We start from the raw sequence: 24841 nt of genomic DNA, 5'->3' as shown, positions 1-24841 counted from the left end.
AACCTTCTGCGATAACTCCATCCTCATCTCATAAATGTCACTGCCATCTACCCAAATGTTCAGACCCCAAATCTAGACGTCATCCCTGATTCACTTTTTATATCATCCCCCTCCCTGCCCTTTCTTGAGAACACAATTCAATAGCCAGGTCCTTGGCTTGACTTCTGAATGTGTCTTGAATCTGTCTTCTCCCACCATTGCTACTTCTGTGGTGTTAGTCATAGCCACAGTCATCTCTCCCTAAGCAATTTTAAAACGTGGTCCCCAAATTCTTTGATGCTTCTCTCATTGGGAGGTAGGGGAAGCTGCATGGACCTTGGGAGCTAGAAAGCAGATGAATGAATGGTAACTTGGAGCTAACACGTGAAAGAAGAATTCTAAGCCAGCAGAATCATAAACCAGAAGAATCCTAAAAACCAACCACGTTTACGCTGCAGAATGTAGAGGCTCAGGGATTGGTTGCACCAGAAGCTTTTGGAGCTGGAGGTAGGGGTGGGGGAATAGAGAGGACTAGTGGAAAGCTGTTTTAAAAGCAGTTAGGAATGGGAGTTGTTGCTTAATGGGTACAGAGTTTCTGTCTGGGGTGATGAAAAATATTGGATGTAAGTAAAGGTGATCATTTCAACAACATTGTGAATGTACTTAATACCACTAAATTGTACACTCAAAATGGTCAAAAATGGGAACATTTGCTATATATATTTTACCACAATAAAAGGAAGAAGCAGTCAACCCCTTACATCCCCTCCCCCATTCCCTGCTACTGGGTAGGGACTCATTGCATACAGGCCAAAATACACGTGTTTTATTTTTTGGAGAAGTAGAAGAGAGGGTCCATGGACAAGGGGATAACGCATTGTTGAAGTCGGGGTACCAAACCGAAAATAGAGGGACAGAAATGACTAAATGCAAACTGAACACTGAGACTCCTTGCTCCTCCCTACTCCTTGCCTTGCCCGCCTTGAATCCCAGAGCACAAGCCTTTAATTTCCTAGCAGGAGACGGGAAGGAATCTGAGTAGATCAAGAAGAAAGGCTTGAAGAGACTGACGATGAGGTTCCCTAGCAAATGGCCCAGCCTGCAGTGTAGTTCACAATCAACAGGTCCCACCAAGAGGCTCAGAGCTTCCAATCAGTGTTTAGGCCTCTGGTCTTAAATATGATTAACAGAAATCTGGGGAAAGAATCTAATATGAAAGACTGAAACCCAAACAATTATAGGCAGGCAGAGAAAGGCAACAGAGAGGAAGAAGAGATTTTGAAGGGAGAAGAAAATGTCAATATCAAAGGCTATCATGAATATCTTTAGAGACATAAGAGATGACATGGCATCTATGAAATAAGAACATAATGCTCTCCAAAGAAGAATTTCAGAGAAAGAAATTTACTGTTAGAAATGAAAATCATGGTAGCAGAAATGAAAAACTGAACAGAAGGGTTATAAGATAAAGCTGAGAAAATTTCTTAGCATAACAATAGACATAAAATGCAAAGTAGAAGATAAAAATATATAAATATATGTCATCACTCTCTCTCTCTCTCTAGGATGTTCACCATCTGAATTATAAGAGTCAGAAGGATGCGGGAGAGCATAGCTCAAGCGGTAGAGTGCATTCTTAGCTTGCTTAGCATGTTTAAGTCCTGGGTTCAATCCTCAGTACCTCATTATAAAAAGAATTAAATAAATAAACCTAATTACCCCCCACACACCAAGAACAACTAAGAGTCAGAAGAATAAAACAAAGAAAATGGACAAGAGAAAAAAACATAGTGAAATAATTTTAAAAAATTCCCATTACTTTTAACATGAAAATAAATCAACACTAAATGTTCTTAATTGTAAAATTTTAGAGTACTATTGTATTAGTTTTTTATTGCTGTATAAAGAAATTATATTAGTTTTTTTATTGCTGTGTACCATAAACACAAATTAGCTCAAATGAACATACATTTTTTATGTAACAGTTTCCATGTGTCAGTGGTCTGGACAGAGAGTTTATTTGGTTCCTCTGCTCAAGGTCTCACAAGGTTTCAGTCAAGACTGTGTTCCCACATGGAGCTTGGGCTCCTCTTCCAAGCTCATGTGGTTTTTGGTAGGATTCAGTTCCTTGTGGTTGTAGGACTGAAGTCCCTACTTTTCTGTTGGCTGTCAGCTCCTAGAGATTTCTCAGTTTCTTGCCACAATGCTTTTTTTTTGTAGGCCCTCTCACAACATGGCAGTGTACTTCTTCGAAGGCTACAGGAAAACCTCACTCCAGTCTAAGATAGAGTCATGTATAATGTAGCTTCACATGAGTGACTATCCCATCGCCTTTGCTGTAGAATGTAACCTAATCAAGGAAGTGACTATTCCTTTACCTTTGCCGTGTTCTGTTGGCTAGAAGCAAATCACAGGTTCTGTCCACACTCAGATTATGCAAGGGTGTAACTCATTGGGAATCATTTTAGAATTCTACCTACCACAACTGTGGACCAGAAGAAGCTCTAATAAGCTTCCAGAGAGAAATAAATATGTTCATTCAAATAATCAGAAAGTATAATAATTCAGCTTTCTCAACAGCAGTGTTGAAAGCTATGGAGTAGTGCTATCAAAATTCTGAAGTGAAAGGATTTCCTACCTATAATTCTATACCTAGCCAAGCTATCCACTGAATGTGAAAGGAGAATGTAGACATTGTTGGAAATAAAAAGTCTTGATATTTACCTCCAACACACTCTTTCTTGGGAAGCTACTGGAGATTATGCTCTATGAATCAAAGGAGTAACTAACGTAACGAACAAAATGGAAGACAACTGATCCAAAGGACAGGAAATAAGGAGAATCTCCAGCATAATGGTGAAGGGGCATCCTCCAAAGAGCACTATGACTAGATGAGAGCAGGTCAGAAGACTTGGGAAGGGGGATTTCATCAAGATGAAATTGATAGAAATTTCAGATATATGAGATAAATGAATGTGATAGAAAAAGAGTCAGAGAACTAGCAGGGAGTTTTTAGTTGAATTAGTGATAAGAACATAAAAAATTAATCAAACAGAATAACAAATAATTTTTAACTCCAGGGATATAAAAATTACTTGGGAAAGGAAATGGAACTACATAGCTCAGCTCTGAATAACTGCAGATTCATTACAATGTAAATACTGAACATTAATGTAACCAGAGTGATGATATAATTATATAGTTCTAAAAGGATAGCATTATGGGTTGAATTGAATCCCCCTGCAAAATGTTGAAGTCCTAACCCCCAGTACTTGTGAATGTGACCTTATTTGGAAATTAAGTCTTTGCGGGTGATCAAGTTAAGGTGAGGTCATTAGGGTGGGCTCTACTCTAATATGACTGGTGTCCTTATCAAAGGGGGGAATCTAGACAAAGAAACAGAGTCATGGTGAGAACACCCTGTGAAGACTGGAGTTATGCTGCCACAAGCCAAGGAATGCCAAAGATTGCTGAAAATCCATCAGAAACAAGGAGAGAAGCATGGAGCAGTCTCTTCCTCACAACCCTCAGAAAGAAGCAACCCTGCCAACACTTTGATTTTGGGTTTCTAGTCTCCAGGACTGTGAGATAATGAATTCTTATTGTTTAAGACATCCAGTTTGTGATACTTAGTTACAACAGCCCTAGTAAACTTATACAGATGGAAAATATGTGTGTATCAGTGGGGGGCAGACAAAGGGAGTGGAAAGAGCTAGCACTTTATCTTCTGCCAGGAGAAGTTAACAGGTTGTTCCTACAAAAATGCATCAAGAAATAGTAGTAAAAGCATGGTATTTAGAGATAGCAAGGTAAATACCAAAAGAATCATCTAAAAGAATTAAAATTTGTTGCCTATGAGGATGAGTTAAGGAAGTAGGGAGGGGGCAGGCTGGAACTTGGTGTTTATCTCTGAACCAGATGATGCTTTACTTTAAGTGTGTAGAATGATAAAAATTAAAATGAAAAAGTCCAATATATCAGCAATTATTAACTAAAAACATAATAGAGAAAAAAAATTTCATTCACAAGGGCAGTAAAACCTACATAATGGTACCCAAGTATAATCTGAAACAGGACTCATGCCAGATCCTTCTGAAGAAAATTCTAAAATTTTACTGAAGGACAAAAGTAAATAAAAACTAAACCTTGCCTCAAGTGGTACATGGGATGGAGGAAATGGCAGATGAACACTACAGCACAACAGGCAAGGAGCTACTCGATTAGGCGAGGAAAAAGTGTCTAAGTCTGCCTGGGGACGTCAGAGAAGTTTTTGCAGATGATGTGGACAATGAGTGAAAATTTGAAAGACAGAGTTCTCAGGAAGGTGGGGAGACAATCCAGGTAGAGAGCACAGCCTGAACCAGCTTGCTGAGTGTTTGAGGAACAGTGAAGTGTTTGACCTGAGGGAGAAAAGGGGGCATGATGGAGAGTGTTGGGAGATGAAGCTGGACAGCGAGGCAGAAATCAGGTCATTCAAAAGCCATGTGCACAACGGGAGAGGTTACTCTATTTTATAGGAATAGGACTTTTTTATAAAACATTTTTTTATTGAGTTATAGTTATTTTACAATGTTGTGTCAAATTCCAGTGTAGAGCACAATTTTTCAGTTATACATGAACATACATATATTCATTGTCACTTTTTTTTTTTTGCTGTGAGCTACCACAAGATCCTATATATATTTCCCTGCACTATACAGTATAATCTAGTTTATCTATTCTACATATGCCTGTAAGTATCTACAAATTTTGAACTCCCAGTCTATCCCTTCCCACCCCCCTCCCCCTTGGCAACCACAAGTTTGTATTCTATATCTATGAGTCTGTTTCTGTTTTGTATTTATGTTCTTTTTTTTTTTAGATTCCACATATGAGTGATCTCATATGGTATTTTTCTTTCTCTTTCTGGCTTACTTCACTTAGAATGACATTCTCCAGGAACATCCATGTTGCTGCAAATGGTGTCATGGTGTTGGTTTTTATGGCTGAATAGTATTCCATTGTATAAATATACCACCTCTTCTTTATCCAGTCATCTGTTGATGGACACTTAGGCTGTTTCCATGTCTTGGCTATTGTAAATAGTGCTGCTATGAACATTGGGGTGCAGGCGTCTTTTTGAAGTAAGGTTCCTTCTGGATATATGCCTAGGAGCGGGATTCCTGGGTCATATGGTAAGTCTATTTCTAGTCTTTTGAGGAATCTCCATCCTGTTTTCCACAGTGGCTGCACCAAACCGCATTCCCACCAGAAGTGTAGGAGGGTTCCCCTTTCTCCACAGCCTCTCCAGCATTTGTCACTGTGGACTTTTGAATGATGGCCATTCTGACTGGTGTGAGGTTATACCTCATTGTAGTTTTGATTTGCATTTCTCTGATAATTAGTGATATTGAGCATTTTTTCATGTGCCTATTGATCCTTTGTATTTCTTCCTTGGAGAACTGCTTGTTTAGGTCTTCTGCCCATTTTTGGATTGGGTTGTTTGTTTTTTTCTTATTAAGTCATATGAGCTGCTTATATATTCTGGAGATCAAGTCTATGTCGGTTTCATCTGCAAAAATTTTCCCCAAGAAATGGGACACTTTGAAGGTAGCAGAAGTAGCAGAATGAGACAGAAGGTGATATTTGTCTTGTGGAATAAGCATGTGGGTGACCTGTCAATACAAGATGTCACTGTGGACAGATAGCCTGTGTTACTGGCTTGAATTCTTCAGGCAGGCTGTATACTGACCCCTCTTGTTTTTTTCTTTTTTCGTTTTTCAGTTTTATTAGGTAGAATTGTTACAATTTGACTGCACATATACAATATGTGGCTTGTAAATACATACATACAATATACTGCACATTTTGTTTTAGTTTTTTACATGTAAGTACTGATCATTGTTTCAAAGAACAGTTTATAGATTTAGATTTTTAAACTAACATAGTTATCAAAAGAATAAAGCCACACAAAGTAGACCGAATGTGGTAATCCAATCATAAAGGACAGTGCTGACTCCTCTTGACAGCGCGTCCCAGACCTCGGTGTGCCGTTGGTCCAGGGGCGTTACTAGGTGTTATTATTCACCTGCCTTAGGAGGTGGGCTCCATGTTCATTGCCAACACCTCCAAGGAAAGAGGCCCCACCAGGCATGGGGATGTGGGGACAGACACTCGCCTGCTCAGAGCTCATGCCTTCCACCGCTCCTCCTGCTTGTGGTGTGGAAGATGCAGAAACCCCACGCTGAGACTTCTGCGGTACCAACACAGAGATGGACGGGAGGTGTGCGCTCTTCCTCCAAGGAGCCCCCAAAGCGCCTATGATCAGCCACAATATAAAGGGGAGAGATTATAAAAGAAAAAATGATGCCTCTTGACTCCAGGAACAACAAGGGCTTTTGAATCAATGTTGGCAGATGGGCCTGGGTGCTTTGAAGCTGAGTGTGGCTCATCAGTGTCACACTGAGAGAGGCTGAGTGTTGGGAGAGTGGCACATAGACCCACTGCTGTGGCTGGAAGTTTCTTACCTGGGCTGGCTTTCCCAGCTCTGGGTCTGCAGACCTCAGCCTGCTTCTCTCATATTCTCTGCCTAACCGGCCACCTCCAGTCTTCAATCGTGCGACCTCCCTGTGGTTCTCCAAACATCCTGGCTTGGTCCAGCCTCAGGGCCTTTTTCCTTGCTAATCCCATTTTCTGGAATGTTCTTTCCCCAGGTCTTCATGTGGCTGGCTCCTACTGATTCTCTCAGGAGGATCTTACCACGTAGTCTTAACAGCAAGTACTCTGGAGCTAGCCTGACTGGGTTCAAATCCCAGCTCTGCCACCTTGAGCAGAATAAGGCTTCTGTGTGCCTGAGTGGATGAATTGTTGTGGGAGATCAAATGACTCAATGTGTGTTAATTCTTAGGATAATGCCTATCCCATGGTAAATGTGTAAGAATTAGCTATTATTATTAGTCAATAATATATATCACCTTTTGTTGGACTAGTCCTTCACCCTCCCCAGTCATTCTCTCTTCTTACCTTCTTTATCTGAGAATATATTTTTGATTTGTTTGCTTGTTGTTGTTTCCCTCTTCATCGGTGGAATACAAGAACCCTGAGGACAGAGATCCTGTCTGTCTTGTTCACTGCTGTATGCCCAATATCTAAGTAGTGTCAGACACACAGGAAAATAGGTGTTGAAAGAAGAAATATAGTCAATGAACTTCTCTGAGCCAATCAGTATTTCTTGGGAGTTCTAAGTGGATAGAATGCTTCCAAATTCGTTTGTGGCATAACATGGCTTTTCCCCTCTTGCTGATTTTCGTGGATGGCGTGTGCGATAGCAGGCTGCACGCTAAGCACTCTGCCCTTCCCATCTCTGCACCCTTTTGGAAAGATTCACAGCACGGGAGCACAACAGTTGTTATTTCTTCTTCTCAGCTTTCAATCTTTTATTATCTCTTCTTTCAATTCCTTCACAGTTGCACACCTTTTATTTCAGGTACTTTGACACTTTTGCTGCTTTTGTGATTACTGGGCACGGTGGGATTAGCCATGCTTGCCAACTACCTCAGAACTAAGTAGAATTCCAGTGCGATTGCCACTTATTAACAAAGAACACACTGGTCCGGACTGGAAGGAACTTGCACTACAACTGTTGCCACCTGTTTGCAGTAGGCCGAGTTGACGTGATCTTGTTTTGTAGCTTTGTTTTGTTTCTATCTATAAAGTTTGTAACTTGGAAATTCATAAGTAGAGTTTTTTTTTTTTTAATCTGTAGTTTGTTGGATTTAATTATACTTAAATTAAACCCAGAGTGTAATTTCTTTTAATCTCTTTCCATAGTGTGTGAGTTCAAACATTCTCATTTATTCCTTTGTGTTGAATCCCCAAGTCTGGGAATAAAGAATACTACGGAATATTGTTATAATTCAGTTTGTCCCAAATTGTGCTCTGTTGGGCGGTAATAGTTATGCCCACCTAAAACATTTGATAGAATAAATTTGGGACTCCTGGCATACCTCATTCACAATGTGCCTTATCATTTAAAAGGCTCTGCTTAACCAACGTGTATTATTACCTGAAAGTCTTTTTTTTTAAACCTAGTGTTTCTCAAACTTGCTCGACTATAGCATCCTTTCCTCATGCAGCATCTTTGTTCCAACATTACTAGGGACACATAAAGATCGGTCGATTGATCTATCTGTCTGTCTGTCTATCTATCTATCTATCTATCTGTCTATCTATCTATCATCTATTTGTATCTAGTAGATCATAAATGTTTCTTGGAATCAAGATTCCGGTGCAAAAGGGGCCAAAACCATAACCATAGCACTCTTGAGAGAATATTGCCTTTGCAAAGTTTATTTCAGCCCTGGTGTGCACCACTTTAAGCTGGCCCAGCAACAGAAGACAATACCTGCTTAACATTCTGGAAAGGGTCTGCATGCTGTCTAGTTCAGTCATACTGAACTCCTTTCCCAGCAGGCAATGCAGTATCTCAGCAACCATTGCATTTAGTGGAAGAGAAACATGAGAAAATTCTAGCAGCTACAGGAAGGCTAGAAGCACTTGCTTTGTTTTTTGAGTAGGCTTATCTTGGCTTGCACACGTCTTAATCTGAGTGAGGCGAATATTATTCACAGCGTGGGTGTGGCAACCCAGGAGGACAATGATAAAAGTTCCTATTTCACATTTTTCTTTATTTGGTCATTCGTCCTATGCATCAAAGTGATATCGGATGTCCCAGGGTCCTTCTGAGAGTTCAGGTGAGAAGACTCCATGGGGGGGTGTCCCTTAAATACTAGTCATCACACCAGAATGCTAGTGTGCGTCTGTGTGTCTGTGTGGTGTGTGGGGGTGGGTTATAAAACATAACAAAATTTTCTTGACGTTAAGAATTTAAAATTGAAGGACCCAAACTCAGAAATCTGTGGGATTGATGCTGTTGTGCTTTTGCTTCACTCTCACCCTTGATGTCTGGTGTCGACAACCTGGGGCGAACGTAGGGGTTTGCAACTATCAGCTTCTAACTACTCTGTAAGAACTGCAGGAAATCAGCTGACTGTGGGTACTGGCTGTTTAACTGCATTTTATTATTCCTAATGCATTTAGAATCTCTGTTAAGTCCATATAAGTGATAGGTATTTGTCTGGCAATGTTACTGTTACCAACTGGCCACAGATGACTGATGTTATAATGTGTTTGACTTGATAATCAATGTCTACAACTTTCACATTTTAAGGTTAAATTTTTGACTTTCAAATGAACCAATGTGGTGGATGAATCCAGAGGAATAACCCTTGTATGTGTTTAATTCCACAGAGAATACTTTTGGAAACCTATTGGTAACTTCTGGTCCTTGGGCTGTTCCATTGGCAAAAATATCTTAGACATGGATTCCCAGCGGTGTGATCCTGTTTCTTCACAAGAGGCTTTTGTGCTGCTCTTATAATCATCATCATCAGTATGAGTACCAATCTTTAGATTTGTAAAGCTGTACTCATCAAGACTCTTGGTGGCAACAGATAGCAAACCAGTTCAAGCTGGTTTAGCACAATGAGAGTTTACTGGCTGATGAAGCTTGAAAGTCCAGAGGTACAGCTGGATTCAGTCACTCTATCTAAATAACACCTACCTTTCAGTCTTCACCTCTTACCCTGCTTTAATTTTTCTTCTTAGCACATACCATTACTTGGCATGATATTCTGTACCTACTTGGTTTTCGTTTATTGCCTGGAGTTCCCACTGGAATTCGAACTCCAGGTGCATAGAGTCTTTCTTCTGTTCATCACCAAATGCCAAGCATCCAGAAATGGACATGAAATATAGGAGGAGTGTGATAACTAGTTGAATTTAAAAAAGTGAATTAATTCATGCAGGTGCTCAGATGGCATTGCTGGAGATTTGTCTTTAAACATCTTTTGTTCTGCTTCTCTCTGTGTTGCTTTCATTCTTTGGAACGCCTGTGAGGACAGATGGCTCCCAGCAGAAAGAGAACTTCTTTTTCTCAATAGAACCAGCAAAAAGCTCACTGGCCAGCTTAGGTCATATAACCATCCCTTAGCCAATGAGCACAGCCAAGGGGATGCAGTTGGCTGGAGTGAACCAGAGTCTGAGGGTGGCAGGATATAAGCTGGCCAGACCTAACAAGAAACTTGGCTAAAATAATGAGTTTATTAATTGCTCTCAGATGTACTTTATCAATGGATCCTCACAAAACCTTGTGAGGAAAGCAGAACAGGCATTATTCTCCCCATTTTACAGATGAGGAGATTGAGACTCAGAGAGGGTATGCTTCTTTAAGCAACTAGGATGTGATGGAGCTCCGTCTTGACCTCAAGTCTTCTTGGACTTCACCCAGTATTCTTTCTACTGCAACTGACCTGGTAGGATAGCCTCTCAGTGTGGGAGAGGATGGCATGTGGCTTGTCTTTGCAGAAGGGGCTGGACAAGTGGGAAAGGTAAAAGATTAGATAAAATCCTTGAAGAGCTTTTACTTCTCAGGCCAGGTGACTTTATTTCTCTCAGCGGAGCCGGTTGGTTGGAAATGGCTGGTAATAGCGAAAAGGTTTTGCCTAGTACATGGAAAGCAAGGACTCAAGATGGTGTGGCCATAACAGCAGACTTTCTGAGCCTGATGACCCGAATCTGAAAAAAATAAATGGCTTCAGATTTAGGCAATTCACAGTCCCTTCTGAGCCATGTGGAGGCACTGAGGTTTATCTTTCTGCCAGCTTTGCACACATGTATAGAATACCAGTTTTAAGAGCTGAGAGGAATCTCAGGGAGCATATGTACCTATCATTCTCAGCCATAGTTTCATGACCCCATGAGCCAAATGTTTAGCACCTCTTGCCTGTTCCTCTCCGCCTTCCCCGCTCCCCTGACTCTTTGTTGGTCGCACTGACTGTTTCTCTTTTACTCTCCCATTCTGGGGTCAGTGGTAGAACATTTACAGGGTTTTCTGGTTCATGGTGTAATTTTGTCTAGAAAACATGGAACTGGTGGTTTCACGGTTGAAGAACTGGGCTGGAAGAAAGGAAAGTAACTTGTTCAAGATTGTGTGGTGAGAAACAGAGGGACTGAACCTTAAACCAAGACATGCTCATCCACAGTATTTTTGTGCAGGTTAGAAAATCATCCCCTCTAGAGGCCTCTGCCCTGCAGGCACCCACCCAGGTTTGCAAGAGGATGGCTGCCTTGGAAATTTTAAAAGGAAACCTTCTGCCTCAAGGATGCAGCCGTGCACCAGGCAAACGGCCCAGTGAGCAGAACAAGGACAGGATTTTGCCTTCACTTGCCACCTTGGATGTGAGCCTCGTGTAGTGAACAGCCTGTCCGAGAACTGAGGCAGCCCAGGGTGGGGAAGTCCAACACAAGTTCTATTCAACTACACGCTGACGTCTAACACTTTTTTTTGACTTGCCTTACTGTTAAATTCATCTGTTGGTGGACCAGGAGAAACATCTGGGGTACTGTGACTCATCCTTCAACTGGTGAGGAGAAATTGGCTGATAAAAAAGAAGAGACTAGAGTCTTTGGGAAGCTCCCATGATAACTCAGAGTGGATGGAGCTGGGCATAATCTACACATTCACTAAACCTGACGAAGGTGGACCTGATTAGCACGAAGAAGAAGATGGCCAATCCACAGCACGAGACTTAGAAAATAAGATGGCTCAAGAGAATTGGAAGATTGTCAAAAATATAACTCTTTAAAATATTTTTTTCATGTTACAAAAGCAATCCAAACTAATTGCAGAAAATGTAGAAAATAGAAATGAGCCAAAAGAAGAAAAACCATTTGAAATTTTACTACTCAGAAATAACCACCGTTTTTTGTTTATCCTATCAGTCTCTCTACTATGCTTATAGATACATTCATACATACTGCAAAACAGGATCCTTATGTAGAGACTCTCTTGTAATCTGCTTTGTAATTTAACAATATTCCACATGTGATTAACTGTTCCCCTACTTTGTTATTTTATGGTTGGATGGAAACTCATTTAATGATCGTATCATAATTTATTTAATTAATTTCTATTTTGGAATTTACATTGTTTCCAATTTTTTGCATTATAAATAGTGTTTGATGAACTTTCATTGAGTTATACCCTTTGCCATGTTCCTGAATAAATGTTTAGAAGTGGGAATCACGGTTAAGTACGTCTTTCCAAACAGCTCAACAGTAAGGTTGTACCATTTTCTGTTCCTACTAGCAAAGGATGAAAATGTGGGTTTCCTAGAAGCCCCTCCAGTGTGTGCCAGAACAGTGTCTCTGAGCTAGCAGTTTGTTGGCTCTGAGTGAGAAGGAGTGGGATGCCCTTCCTGAGATGGAAGGGCAAAAATTGAGACCTTGAAAATGGGCAGTTCCAAAGAGCTGGTTCTGGGAGTGTGTTCTCACCCTGTAAGTTTTCAGAAAGATGTTTATCGCCTCCTGGCTGAACTTGCTGGTCAGAGGACGTAACTAAGTCTGCATTGCATTTCCTCCCACCGTCACGCGACCAGGGGCAAAGTTCATTCCAGGCAATGTCTTCCTAGGTGTCCTCACCCCTTGTGCCTGGGTGCCCAGCAGTCTGTGAGTGCAGTGGGAGGGACAGAGTGTGGGCAGGGACATACTTTTCTAAAGGAATAAGAAGAACCAAGAGGGCCATGATAAACTCCCTTTCTGAGAGTGCTGGGAGGCATTCAACACATTGCCAAGTGAGGAGGACGCAGGCTTCTTTTCTTAGAAACTTTTTCTTCTCTTTTTTTTTTTTTGGTAATAAAGTTTAGTTTTTCATCATAAAAGTAATGCACATTCTCTTAAAAAAAGTGTGGAAAATATGGGATATTAAGTAAAGGAGACATCACACATAGGCACAGTGCCCAAGGACCAGTGTTGGTACACGTCCTTCTGGTCTTGTGTGTGTGTGTGTGTGTGTGTGCCATTGTCCTTGTTGTGTAGTTGTAATCGCACTTGTCTAAATTGTTTTCCATCCTGCTTTCTTCACTTTAACATCATATGCATTTTCTGTTATTACATAGTCTTGATAAACATTATTTGATTACGTAATTCACAGTTATGTAAACCATTCATTGTTAGTATTACTATTTAGACTATTATTTCCATTTTGCAGATGAGGAAGCTAAGACCCATAGGAAACACAAGATTTACCCAACAGCACAAGACAGGTACGTGGTATAACCAACATCGCTTTATCTATTATTTAATTATTCATTTATTCAACAGACATTTACATCACCTGCTGTTGTATCATATGCTATAAGGCCTTTGGGAGGCAAACATAATATTCCTGCTCATGTGATATTTATCAATCAGTGGACAGTAAATTGGAGCTATGACAGAAGAGTTCCTTGGTTCTATTGGAACTCAGACAAGGGGTGCCTATCCAGTCTTGGATCTGGGAGTGCTTCCTGGAGGAGGTTAAGTTGAAGCTCAGTCTTACAGGAAGACTGAGAGTTTGGGAGCAGGGTAAGGGGAGCGGCCATGTAAACATCTGGAGGTGAGGGGGAGCATGATATGCTCTGGGAACCGCAAATCACTGGCCACAGTATCTGTTGAACGTGATGGGGTTTGTAGGTGGGAACCAGCTCATGATGAGCTTCTGTGACCTGCGAAGAACTTTAGACTTTGTCCTGAAAGCAGTGGGGACCCTTGGTACAATTTAGGCAGGAGACTTGCACTATCCTATTTGGATTTTAAAAGGAACCGCTGATGTCACAGAGGAGAATGGACTGGGGAGATTGGAGTGAAGGAAATCAGTTGGGAGAGTATTCAGGTAAGAGATGTTGGGGCCCACACTGAGGCAGGATAGTTGGGGTGGAGGGGAAGGTGTGGACTTAAGAAATAATTGGCAGGCAAGGCAGAAAGCAGACACAACTTTGTGATGTCTGTGTAGAGGACAAGGCAATATGGTGAAGTCAGTGGGTTTGGGAATCCACAAGGAGAGGAGATGGTAGGCTCAGTCTGAGAGCTCTGCCATGGGTTAGTTTTGAGATGCCTGTGGGCCTAAGTGGGTAGTTGTGTAGAGAGAGGCGAGAGGTTTGGGTGGAATAAAGATTAGGAGCCATCAGGGTAGTGGTGGTGTTCAAAGCCCGAGGGAGGGTCCAGATCTACCAGGAACTGTGTAGAGTAGTGGTTGGTGGCCTATTGACAATCATGAGCCCCTTCATGGATCTTATGGAACCCAGGAACCCTCAATTCAGAAATCTACATGCAGAGGAAAGTTTAAAGAGTTTAAACAACTTTCTTGGAGTTTATAGTTCTCTGAAGCTCACCCACGGTGTAGAGTGAGAAGTAAACTCTAAGACAGTATCCTGGAGGACATTGGTATTTCAGGGTCAGGTGGTGGAAGCGAAACCTTCAAAGGAAACTGAGAAGGAACTGTTTGGGTTGTGGGTGTGGGGAAGGCAGGATGTAAACAGTAAAAGAATGATACTCTGGAAAGAGGGAAAGCAGTTTCATAAAGAAAAAGGCCATCAACAGTGTCAAAGTTAAAGTTAGGGTGGGGCCAGTGTCAAAGGAAGCTGAAGTTCAGTAGGGCGAGCACTAAGAACAATGAAAAGACTGAAGGCTTCCAGTTTATAGGCCAGTGTTCTCCCTACACCCTACTTTTCTTCCATGACTCCTGTTCAGAATCTCAGGGGAGGGAACATTCGTCCATCACAAAGAGTGCCTCTTCGTTTACAAGAGGACCCACTTGGAGCACAGTTGTATGGGAGAGCAGGAACTTGCAGATAGCACTGGGCTGAGGGTGCATGGCTGATTATTGCCCTCAGTCCTCTACGCCTCCATATATCTAGGCCCTTTGCTATGAGGCTTGGTAATTCCTTCCACAAAAGGGCGAGTATGTTTCCCCGCTCTTTGACTCATGTCAAGCTCAGCCACGTGGACGTGCCTTGGCTGGTTGGACGTTGGCAGAACTGCTGCAAGAAGAAGTTAGGAATGCCTTGTGCAGCTGGTCTTGCTCTCTTGAGTTTCTTTTCTTTTTTTAATTAATAGGCCATTTTTTTTTTAGAGCGGTTTCAGACTCACAGCAGAATTGAGCAGAAAATACAGAGAGTTTGCATGTAGCCCTCCCCACCCACACATATATACTCCCCTACCCTCAACATCCCTCATCAGTGTGGCATACTTGGTACAATTGATGAACCAACACGCACATATTATTATCAACCAAAGTCCATAGTTTACATTAGAGTTCACTCTTGATGTACCTTCTATGGGTTTTGACAAATGCATAATGACATGTAGCCACCACTATAATATCAAACAGAATAATTCTGATTGTCACTGCTCTGAGAAAAACCTAGCTGGCCAGCTTACTGATCGCAGCAGGTGGATGAGAGATGTTTGGAGCAGAGCCACCCCTAGCCCACCCACTGACTCTTGAGTGACAAAGGCAGGCTTGCTATTGTACGCCACTGAGCCTTTGAGGGCCAGCAATGAGGTCTACAGCACTCCTTCAGTGAAGCCCTCCCAGCCTCACAAAAGCTCTCACCTGTCTTACCTGCTTGGGTCCCCTCCAGTGTCCCTCTGCCTGACTCTCGGCTGGGGCATTGTTCCTCTGTCTTAGACTCAAACCCCCTAGCTCCAGGGTCATGATCTGGGGCAGGCCGGGTTGAAGCAATCCTAGCCCCGCTGCCTGCTACCCAAGTCTACTCATTGTAGAGCCAAGCTGGGTATGATCCAGCACTCAGATTCACGTCTGTTGTTTCTTACTTAGACCTGAGGCCCAATTCCAGTCAAGTGCCCTTCTATTCTAATTGGGATGAATTAAATAATTCATTCAATGCATTTTATTGAACTGCTACTATATGCCAGTCCAGTAAAAGCAAACTCTCCCTTTTTTTTTTTTAAGCAAATGCTTGTTTGTTTTCATGTGAAACACCCAGTGAAATGCCTGAGATGTCGTTGGTGATCTACTGATGGCAAACACATTGCTATTCTAGAGAATGCTGTAATGAGTATATTTGTGCATAAATTTTGGTTTCCATTTAAAAAAAATTCCTTGTATTTTTAATTGCCACAGTAATGCATGCTTGTTTTAACAAATTAAAATATCAAATTACATTTAAATTTTAAATTAATTGACAGGAGCTTGGTTTTTGTGTCTCCCAGGGAGCTGTCTGGTGGGTAAAATTAGGCCCAGCTATGGCTCAGTCTTGGGTTACGTATTTAGTCCCAGGCCTGGCACAGGGTAAACACCCAGTAAGTGGTAACTGCTATTGTTACTACCATCACCATCAACATCATCAACCAGTGGCCCTGGATGCTCAGGCTTTGCCTCCCTCTGCCCAGATAATGCCGTTCAGTCCCTTCCAAGCAGGCCTTCCTGCAGCATCTTCCTGGCTCCACCCTTTGTACCACCTTTGCTACTACAGATGTGGGTGCTGCCCACTTGCCAGCCTTCTCCCAGAGGCACTGGGTCATGGGCACTGGGAAGTGTTCCTCAGCTCCTGTCACTTTGTGGCCTGCATTACTCACTGCTCCCCAGAGATGGAGATCTCTCCCTCAACCCTCTGCTTCTCCTCCTTCTCCAGCCCCCCAGGAATGCAGTCAGTGTCCAGGTCCTTGCAATTCCCAGTCCTCCTCTCCCTTGCAGAGTCTCCTGGAACTGTCCTCTCCTTCTCACTGTGGCTACCACGGTCCAAGTTCAGGTTGGCAGAAATTCCTGCCAGGAGCATTGAAACAGCCTCCTCACTGGTCTCTCTTCCTCCAGCCCCTCCCTGCATTGCCTGATTAATTAATTAGATCCTGATGAATTAAATTATATCACTGATCCCATCTCCTGGTGCTCAGAGCCCTTCCATGGCTCCCTGTTGCCTTACTGAATCACTCTTAATGCTTTAGGGCTCCCAAAGATCTATCCCTAAGCTAATTTCCCAGTCCTTGTCTTTTGCTTGCTCCTCATGAACCCTGTGCACAGCCACACCGGACAGACGCCCCTTGTCTCCACCTTCTAGGTCCTGCTCGTTGTCTCTCCTTTGTTGGGAGTGTCCTCCCCCACCATCCCCACGCGCCCATCCTACCCATTTTTGAGAGCTGCTCAAGTGCCCCTTCTTCAGGAACCTTTTCCTGACTTCTTCAACTGGAATTGATTTCACTTTGCTATGCGTGCCAAGGCACCATCACTCCTCTGGATCAGGATTTCTGCGTCGCAGCCCTTTTGTGACTAGGGGGCTGAACAATTCCTTGTTGTGGGGCCTTCTTGTACAGTGCTCAGCAGCATCTCTGGCTTTTGTCCACCTCCCCATCTGATTGTGACAACCAAAAATATCTCCAGACATTGGCCCAAATGTCTCCAAAGTGCACTGGAGGGCTGGGTGGAGCCAGTCCACCCCCCCCCCCCCGACTCCTAGGTGAGAACCACTGCTCTGGAGCAATATTTATGCAGCAAAGCTCCTGCCGCACTCAGCCTGTGTCTTGCCTGGGACTGTGCTGCCTAATTATGTCAGGCACTTTCAAGCTTCTGAGCATTTTGCCGGTGCTCTTCCCTCTCCCAGGGATGCCCTTCCCCTCTCTGCTTCAGCTGGTGATTTCCCCCTTAGCTTTCAAAGCCCTGATGACAGGCTGCCTCTTCTGTAGCCCCTCCCAACATGCCTGCTCATTCCCCAGCCAGAATGGATGGCTCTGCTCCCTGAGTTCCCACAGCACTTTGCACAAACCTCGACCAGAGCCTTCACCAGCCCATGCGCCATGTTAGAGAAAAACGATTTAAGTGTTTGTCTCCCCAGGTTGAACGTGAGTTGTGCCGTGGCAAGGACCTCAGCCTGATGAGGCATCCCCGGCTGTGCCCGAGAGGGAGGTCACCAAGCACCAGGTGGTAAGCTGGAGTGGTTATGTGCGTCTAAGAATAGCAGTGTCTGAGTTCAAGTCCCATGTTAGGCATTTACAGTTGTGTGATTTGGGGGTGATTTCATCTTCTCTGGAGGCTTAATTTCCCTCACTGTAAAACTGCCTTAATAACAGCACCTGTCTGAAAGTGTTGTTCCAAGGACTTAGCAAGTTAGTACGTATACAGTTCTCGCTTGGTACCTGCCATATAGTAAGTGCTCAGTGAGCCTTAGTAGTTAATGAAGAATAAATGATGAGTATCGAGCTGGGCCACGTGGGGATGCGGATCCTGTGGGCTGGTAGCACAGTAGCGTGGGTGCCGCCCCCAGGACCGGAGCCTGTCCCAGCCTCCTCCCCCCGCCCCTTGCAGCGGTCCTCACCCGTCCCCTCAGCGGGGCAGCTTGGGCAGTGAGCACAGCCTGCTGGGGAGAGAGGGCTGTGGGCTGGCTGCACGGTGAGGAGCCAGCCTGGGCGGAACAAGGACAGACATTAAAAACCTATTTTCTCACTGGGCATAAGTAATTGGCAAAAAAGCTCTAAATCCATAGCTGTCAGGTGAAGTCATTTCCGAGAGAAAAGGATAGAGGGAGAGAGTTGGAGGGGGAGCTGGGGTGGCAGCCAGAGGGAGGGAGTGCAACGTAAAACAAGGTACTGAGAGGCCAGAGCAGAAAACCTCTCTTTCCCTCTCCCAGATCAGACCCTTCTCCCAGTGTCAACCCTCCCTCATTTTTTTTTTTTTCCTTTTCTGGAAAAAGAGATTTCTAAGGTGGTAAAAGCAATGAAAGCCAGCCCTGGAATTATTTAATGAGCCAGAATGAATTGCATTTGAAATCATTTAAATGGGATCTGGGAGCATTTAACTGCAGCTTGGTATCTTAACTAGAGTGGGAAAGGATCTTTGTGCTAATTGCTGGCAGTGATACTCCTACAGAGAGGGAGAGACAGTGGTGAGCAGTTAGCAGACAAGGGGTAATTTCAGAGTCTGAGCTGCTCAGGCAGGGAGACTGAGCACCTTGACGTTGCTGCCTGGGGAGCCCAAGCCCCCAGCAGGGGGCAGGCGCGGACTGGGACCCCGGGTAGGGAGAGGAAGGGGAGGAGGGATAGGAGGCGACCAGAACGGGGCTTCCAGCTGTGGAAGCTGGTCCAGCCTCTTTCTGAGGGATGGACAGGGCGACAGGGATCTCTAGATGGGGGACAGAATGAAGCTTCTGGCCTCCCCGTGGTCCCCTGCCTTACCTTTAGAACACTAGCCGTGGGGAGGCAGCGGACTTCGCCCAGCTTCCAGGTGAGGGAAAAAAGACAACCCCACTTCCGTTCTTTCTGTTTCATCCGACGCACTTTACCTAGAGGTCTCTCTGTTGGTTGCGCCTTTCATCGCCAGTTTCGTCATGAAGCGCAGGATTCTGTTCATTAGCTTTGGGGTTGACAAATAACCCTGAGAAGGTATGATTATCCCCATTGTACAGATGAGAAACTGAGGCTTTTGATTTGTGACTTAACTGAGGACACTTAGTTCATGAGTGTCAGAGGGCATGTCCTGAACATTCATCAACTAGTAGTTGTCGTTATAGTGTGCAGACAGACGTGAACGCCACCGTCCTTGTCCTCCGGGATGAGCCTACAGGCCTTACAATCTAGAATCACTAATAATTATGACAGACTAACTTCCACATGAAAGATACGAATGAAAGCCAGAGGGGAGAGGAATCACTTCTGAATGGGTGGCCGGCAAGGGCGGCAGCTTGGAGTACGCGTAGATCTGGACGAGTGGAGATCCAGAGGAGAGAGGCTGCTATCGAGGGCGTTATTTCAGCACAGACAGGAAGGGGGGAAAGCATGGGGCATGTATGGGAGACATGAGGCATTTCTATACGTCTGAAGAGGAGGGGAGAGCTAGGGGAAGATTTGGGGTCAGATAGTGGAGAGTTTTGCATGCTGGGCTGGTGGGTTTGAACCTCATTTTGCAGTCAGCAGGGATTTTGAGCCGGGGAGCAGCTACAGAGGACTAATCTGGCAGTAGTGCGTGGGGAAAGGCTCAGATTAGAGTGAGGATGACCGTTGGAGCCAGGTAGAGATTATCACAGTGGCCTACAGAAGAGGCACTGAGAGTCTGAACTGGGACAGAGGTGTGGGATGGAGAAGAGGATCCGCTGCCCCATTCATTGCTCTGCCCTCAGCGCCACCCTGGCTGCCGTGGGTGTGCTCTGCAGTCCTCAGCAAGAGTTGGACCTCAGCCTAGGTTGGAAACAGAGATCATGGATGGCATGTGTGTAACATATGGGGCACATGGCTGGTGTAGCCGGGAGGTCATCTGGTCATCTGGAGCAGTCCTTGCTTTTGACAGGTGACAACCAAAGCCACCCAAAACCATCATCACTCACCCTGTTTGTAACTCCACAATCTCTCTTCCCCTCCGAGGTCTGCATTTAATCATCTTGACAGTCCAGAAAGCCTATGCTGGAGCTTCCTCAACTTTGAGCATGAGAATGCTCTAATTCTGAGCTGTTAGCAGAGGAAAACTGCAGCCTCCCAGGTGTGGTTTCGAGTCATTCCTGGAGTTGGGCAAGCAGAGCAGACCTGTATGGAGCAGGTTTTGATTTAATGTGGGAACAGGGGGTTGGACTCATGAGCTCTATGTCCCTTCCCACCCCTGATTCTTAAATTCCCCTCATTGTGCCACAAGTTCCTTTCTTTCTGTCCTCTGTGCCATCTCCTCCAGGAAGACTTCCCTCACTCTCCTCAGCTGCCTACTGCCTCTCTAGAGACCTGCTTCCTAGGAGAGTGTCCTACAGCAGATTTGTGCCTGCTTTGAGGGAAGGGCCGGGCCCATGTCTTTTGCATATTCTCTGTAAGGTCAGCAGAGGCACGACAGAAAGAAATTTGTTATTAATACTTTGTTGTTATTTTGCTGTTATTGATAATGCTAATAATAACAATTAAAGCGACCACTGCACTGACCATGTGGTGAGCATCTCAATACATTATTTCAAATTCTCAAACAAACCTGCAAGAGAGGGATCATTACTGCCATTTTCAAACAAAGGAAGAGACTCAGAGAGGCCAAGTCACTTGACCTCTGTCCTACAGTGAGGACAGGGAGGCATCAGGATTTGCTCCCGGGCCGCCAGCTCCAAAGCACCTCCCCCTCTCTTTTTGGTGGAATTGAATTATCATGATCATACTTCCAAATGACCATGGTTCGATAGCATAATAATAGCAAACCATATTGATTGTGCTGAACTTGGGCTGTTGTCCATCTGAAGGTCCACCTGAGGGTTTAATTCACAAGGAGAGGTTTGCTTGTTGTTCTAAATCCTCTGATAATGCAACTTTCCACAGTTCTAGGTCACCAGGCAGAATGTTAGGGGCTGGAAGCCCTTCACTTACAGTTTCCAACTCTGAGCAAAGAGGTCACTGAGAAAATGTCATTGCTCTGGGGTCTTCCAGCCCATAGGTGGAGCTATTGGACCCCGGGAAGTCCCATGTTGTAGACAGATGGAGGGAGCGAGGCAGGCCAGTCCTAGCTCAGCTCTAGAAAGGGGGAGGCACAACACTGTTTGTAAGAATGGACCGGACCGTGGAAACATCCTAAATGACCATCCAGATGGGCCGGCTTAAACGAATTATAATATACCACATGATGGAATGGCCATGTAGCCATTAAAAATTATGACATGGATTTATGTTGATTGATATAGAAAGATATCTCACAATACATTTTGTTGAGAGAAAAGCATGCCTCGGGACATCTGATATATATAGCATGATCCTCGAGATACAAAACTGTGAGAGAGAGACAGAGATGGATACTGAGCAGGATGGATGTGCACCAAAATTATTAACAGTGCAGATCTTTTTAGGTGGTGAGGTTTCAAACGAGTTTTCCTTTAGTCTTTTCTGCTTTAACCTTATCAATAATATGTGAATTTTTAAAATAACAAGCATATATTATCTTTGCAACTGGGAAAAAGAAAGCTGTTTTCCATTTGAAAATGTATGGATCAAACCAAACGGAAGGTGTCACCCACTCTTCTCTAACCTGATCCCTTTCAGAGCGGAGCCACCCCTGATGTCTCATCCGTGTGTTAGTCACTAGTAATTCCCATTTGTCACCAGTGCTAGAGGTAGAAAAAGCCGAGGAGGGCTTTGGTGGGCCATCCCAGGACCTATTTGGAAGCCCAGGGCCAGAGTGCAGTCCCAGGACTCCCCGCCCCTCCATCCCGTCTCGGCGCCTCCCTCCCTCCAGTTTCCACCCACACCCTTCTCTCCCACGTCCTCACCCTCCTCCTGGTGTCTCCAGCAGCTTTCATCTCCACAAATTCTATTCAGCAGCAAGTCCCTGAACTTTCTAATTGAGATCAGAGATAAATATAGTGGGGAAGGAAGGAGGGAGAGGGAGGAGGCCTAGTTTTAATTTGCAGCATTTCCCATTAATAACAACTTCTAATTAAAAAGTCTCTATCTCCCAGCCAAAGTCCAAGAGAAAAGTCTCCCCAGGTCTGTCTGGCTCGAACCTTTGTGCCAGCGAGTTCGGAGTGCGGATTTCTGCACCAGCTGAGCCCCCTCTGCCAGGAGCCATAATTAAGCTGGAAAAGGAAAAAAAAGAAAGAAAGAAAGAAAGAGGGTAAAAAAGGATGTTATCTAAGACCATAGGGATCTTCCCTTGCTGCCGTCCTAGAAGGAGGCCGTACACATTCCTTGGACAGCAGTGCCTGCTGGGTCAGTCCTCTTAGGCCTTAGGTGGCCAGGCCAGATGAGTGAGGGAGCGGATGTTGAGAGGATGGGGGTGTTTGGGGGGCTGGAGGAGCTCAGTGTCACAGGAGGGCGGAAACAGTGAGCTCTAAGAGAGCTCTCTCTGCCTGGATCTAGATCCTCGGTGCATCTGCCATGTCCTTTCTCTTTCTTTTCTCCCCACATCTCCTCTGCGGAGGATCCATCCTTCTGTGGTTTGTGAGCCTGTGTGTGTGTGTGTGTGTGTGTGTGTGTGTGTGTGTGTGTGTGTGTGTGTGTGTGTGTGTAGAGGGCGTGCCGGGGCTACTGATGGAGGAGGAATGGCTGTTAGTAGTCTAAGAGAGTAGGATGTGCCATTTAATATTGATCTAAATACAAATACAAGTTTATTTTTCTCTCCAGAAACATTGTTATCCCTTTGCAACTTGTTGAACTGAAGTAGGCATTCAGTAAACAGCTGTGAATAAATGAAGGGCTGAATGAACAAAAACATTCTCTTTTGAGCTTCAGTCTCATAGCCCACTGGTTACTCAGAGCCTCCACTTGGATGTTTAATAGGCATCTCAAACTTTATGTGTCTAAACTTACTCCATGATCATCCTCTCCAGACCTGCCCCTCACATAGTCTTCTCCCATCTCAGTGGAAGGCGACTCCATCCTTCTAGTTGCTCAGGCTAGAAATCTTGGTGGAGTCCTTGACCCTCCTCTTTCTCTTACATGCCATATCCTTTATCCATGAGGAATTCATGTTGGCTTTGCCTTCACAATATACCCAGCCACCTCTCCCATGTCTACTGCAATGACCCTGGTCCTAGCCACTATCCTCTGTTTTCTGTATTATTTCAATGGTGTCCTGACTGCTGCAGCTGCTTCCTTTCTTGTCCCCTAAAGTCCATTCTAACCCAGCAGCAGGAGGGAGCCACTTAAAGCACATGTCAGGTGATGCCTCGGCTTTGCTCAGCTCCCTCCAGTGGCTTCCCTTCTCATGCACCGTGAGTCAGCCCCAAACCCTTACTCAGGCTTGAAGTCCCATAGGGTCTGATCTATTGTTACCTCTGTCACTGCCTTAGTCCATTCATACTGCTGTAACAAAATACCATAGACGGTGTGGTTTATAAGGAGCAGAAATCTCTCTCTCACACTTCTGGAGGCCAGGAAGACCAGGATCAAGGTGCTGGCCGACTTGGCATTGGTGAGGGACCACTTCCTGATTCATAGGTAGCCGTCTGCTCAGCCCCTCCTCACATGGTGGAAGCAGTGAGGGAGCTCTCAGGGGTTGCTTTGATAAGGGCATGAAGGCAGCTGAAACAGCTCAGTGAAGAGAGTGTTAAGACCAAAGGTCCATTCATGAGAGCTCGTAATCACTTCCCAAATGTCCCCCTCCAAATACTATCATGCTGGGCATTAGGAGTTACCAGTAGAATTTGGGGGAGGGCGACACAAACATTCAGTCTGCTGCACTTACTTCACTTCCTGTTGCTGTCCCCTTGGTCCTTCTGCTCCAGCCAGCTATACTCTTTGCCACTTTTGGACCATGCTAGTCACACTCCTGCCTTAGGGTCCTTGCTCCTCTTCTTCTGCTTGGAATGCCCGTGCGGCTCAGTCCTTCACCTCCTACAGGTCACCTTCCCAGCAAGGCTATTCTGACCACCCCATTTTGTAACCCTGCCCCACTCCAGCAAGCTCTTACTTCCTTGTTTATTTTTTATAGCATTTGCTACCTTCTGACATATATTTTTCTTATTTATCTTATTTATGCCTCTTCCCCTGTCTCCCCACTGGAAGGTGAGCTCCAGGAAAGCAGTGATTTCTCCCAGCACTTAGAACAAGGCCTGGCCCATGTAGTTGCTCACTGGGCCATTTGCTGAATAAATAAATTATTAAATGAATGAATGCAAATGAGCTAGGTTGTCAAATTAAGGCCAAAGTTTACTTTCTTAGGAGCCATAACTAAATGTAGCCCAACCAAGTCCTAGCACCTGAGAAGAGGAAAGCTGTCATCAGAAGAAAAGTTTGGGAGTCAGTGCAACCTGAATTTGAAATCTAGTCTTGTCATTTGTGAATATGTGACCTCGGGTATTTACTTAACTTTTCTGAGTCCCCAATTTCCTCATTTATAAAATGGGTGAGATGATAGGCTCTCCCTTGTAGGGTAGTCGTCTGGAAACAATCAAAGCAATGATATAAAATAAATACTTATCACTGGCCCAGTTTACAGCAAGTGCTCAGTAAATGTTAGCTAGTAATGGTGGTGTGATTCTGCTGTCAACAGGGAGCACCTTGTAAATCAGCAGTGACAATTGACCGTGAGCAAACAAATGCC

The 24841-nt window shown here is 44.3% G+C and overlaps 1 long non-coding RNA gene across 3 annotated transcripts in view; it reads left to right on the top strand.

Annotated features, from left to right (window-relative positions):
* LOC141575219 (uncharacterized) overlaps nucleotides 1–24841 on the top strand; it is a 109006-nt gene that overhangs the window by 26720 nt on the left and 57445 nt on the right. For 2 of the 3 annotated variants that reach the window (XR_012502634.1, XR_012502633.1), the window contains exons 2-4: nucleotides 9268–9540; nucleotides 13067–13121; nucleotides 17688–17776. This is a non-coding gene — a long non-coding RNA (uncharacterized LOC141575219). The remainder of the gene's footprint in view (nucleotides 1–9267; nucleotides 9541–13066; nucleotides 13122–17687; nucleotides 17777–24841) is intronic. The other variant, XR_012502635.1, reaches the window with a different exon arrangement.

Source organism: Camelus bactrianus, chromosome 27 (assembly GCF_048773025.1).
Source record: "Camelus bactrianus isolate YW-2024 breed Bactrian camel chromosome 27, ASM4877302v1, whole genome shotgun sequence".
Lineage (NCBI taxonomy): Eukaryota > Metazoa > Chordata > Mammalia > Artiodactyla > Camelidae > Camelus > Camelus bactrianus.
The sequence above is the reverse complement of the archived record's forward strand: the minus strand, read 5'-3'. Positions and strand labels throughout refer to the sequence as shown.